Source organism: Cephus cinctus, unplaced genomic scaffold (genome assembly GCF_000341935.2).
Source record: "Cephus cinctus unplaced genomic scaffold, Ccin1 Ccin1_scaffold0093, whole genome shotgun sequence".
Lineage (NCBI taxonomy): Eukaryota > Metazoa > Arthropoda > Insecta > Hymenoptera > Cephidae > Cephus > Cephus cinctus.
In genome coordinates, this window is record NW_014332832.1 from 40536 (window position 1) to 42918 (window position 2383).

A 2383-nucleotide genomic window follows, 5' to 3' on the forward strand; every position below is an offset into this window, starting at 1 on the left:
ATTAATTCTAGCATGGATCTTAATACCAAGTCAAATAACCTATTTGTCTCTATCAGTCACGGCCACTTCCAAGGGATAAAATATAAGTAGATTATTGATTGTCTCTACGGGGTGACACATTATTTTAGTAATATCTTAAGAGTGCCTCCCCTTGAATTCTAAAGGGACGAGGTAATTACACAGTAATTCGCTATTTCGATAAGAACCATTGTCAACGGTCAGTAGTCACGTGGGGTTGACGCCGGGTAGAAAGAGGTTGTTCACGGTGACTGTAGACACGCGGCAATAATTGAGGGTGTTATTTCACTGGATGAATTGGATTTAACGAGTCGACTGCGTCGAACCAAATATCCGAATTCGTTCGCATAATTACGGTACCGCTCGATGAGCCGTGTGGGATGAATAAATATTATTTGCCGTTTGCAGAGGGCCGAATGAGATTCCGCAGTCTGTACGCTATGCGTATATGCGAGGGACTGGCCAAAGGAAATTAAATGTGTATAATTAAAAACTAAGCTAGCCCAGCTGCAGGACAACTTCGGTACTCTTGTAAGTATTAATTGAAATTTTGAAAAAACAATATTATTATCCCAACTAGCCATCGTAAAATTTATTCGTTATTGACTTACTACCGTGTGTAACAGATGACAGCCATTTTGTCCAACGATTTCCGAAAATCGGTACGATGACGTAGCCGATCTTCTAGAACGTCCAGCAGCGACTATGCAGGTTTGCGGTTCTTGAGATGAGTCACGTGGCGATGGCATCGGTGCTTCCGGTATACCGGATGGAACGGGAGTGTCAACGGGAACCGGAAGTTCGGAGAGTCGACGAGAGAGACCGCAAGGGGATAATCAGTAATCACGCGAGATACGTTGAGTCACGTAGTGATTCGGATAGGTAATTAACCGTCTGGCTGGTCAGACTGGGTAGGAACGACCTAACCTAACCTGGCCCCAATCAGTACGAGAGCCTCCACTTTCGCACAGTCTCCGACGAAGGCACCTAGATTCAATCGAGTCCCTTGTTAGAGCCAGTTGTAAGCTTTTCCGCGAGCGATTCCGCTTCTGCGGGTTTACCGCTCCTGGCGAACGTTCGTGGAACTACGCGGTTCTTCGCACCGGGTCCAGGCTGGTTAGCGCTGATTGGCGGAAGGAAAAGTCTCTCGTCGAATACCTCGCACGTGTACCATAGACTCCTGCCAATTCGATTACCTTGTCATTAGGCGCCGTTGTCCGTACCTGACCTGTGAGCCTCGTGAGCCCCTTGACCTCTGACCTCGAAATTTTCGCAGGACCTTACATCGTGCAATCTTCTATCGGACAGCTGACGTCATCATTCGTCATCATTTTTTACCATCGGTACTAGCTCTTGAGAAAGGTAGAGAATTTAACTTATTTTTATGTGCTTCGTACGTCCGACCGTACTAGCACCGGTACCTAGAGGGAGGTGAAGAACGTCATGGGAACACGTAGGGAATACTTGGAAATTGTAGGTTCTTCTTGGGATTAGGTACGTGCCTATAACGTCATCACGTACCAGAGTGTGGCGACGGTCCTGAAGGAAGCTGCAGGAATTTCAAGAGACGAATTCAGAGGGTTGCGTCATTATTGAGGTGCTCTCTAGAGGCTTTTTTTTACTGCTTTTTTTTTTTTACTTTGGATCAACCGTACAAACTGCTACCGAACACGTACACGCGCAATATGTATACAATTTTCTAGGGGTGGTAACTGTTCCGAACCTCGCGAGGCTACAGCGACGTTACGCGTCGTGCCTATATCTGGATATATATATATATGTATACTGGACTCGTAAATTAAACTCAGGTCCAGGATATTTGCTCGCTACGGCAGTATTACCCGTAATCCATAAGTCGTTCGTTCGAGGATTCTCGCAGGACTAAACTCCTTGGGATTTAATAGCGCGAGGCGTGACGCGGGCTGATGCCAGGATATATTCCAGATCCGGGATATCCCCGTCGCCATTTCTTTTCATTTCCCAGCGCGTTTCTTTTCGCGGCTCGTTTCCACTGAATTATGGGACCTTCAGAGCTTGGGTCTTCTTTACCTCGAGTCTCGTGGCTGTCAGGTGGAGTAGATTTAGAAAACAAAAAAAAAACAGAAAAAAAAAACATTCTAGAACGAATTCACAGCAACTCCCTATTTATCCACGGCAGACCCTGGGGAATGAGGCTGGTCCAATAGTGCAGAGTCTCTAAGACCCGGTGTAAGAGGAGGACCTCACTGTTCACCTTACCCATATCCCTGAGAAGTTCTTGAGGACCTCAGCGACATGAAAACAAAAGGTCCGGGACGTGTCCCAGAATTCGAGTACCAGGAGAGTCCTGGAACAATTGGTTACAGATTTTTTGTCAACCTTCCCC

At 46.4% G+C, this 2383-nt stretch overlaps 1 long non-coding RNA gene across 1 annotated transcript in view; it reads left to right on the forward strand.

Moving 5' to 3' along the window:
• Window positions 1-438: 438 nt before the first annotated feature.
• The window catches only part of LOC112495335, a 15455-nt gene continuing 13510 nt past the window's right edge, over window positions 439-2383 (forward strand). The window contains exons 1-2 of the long non-coding RNA XR_003061737.1: window positions 439-549; window positions 645-900. This is a non-coding gene — a long non-coding RNA (uncharacterized LOC112495335). The remainder of the gene's footprint in view (window positions 550-644; window positions 901-2383) is intronic.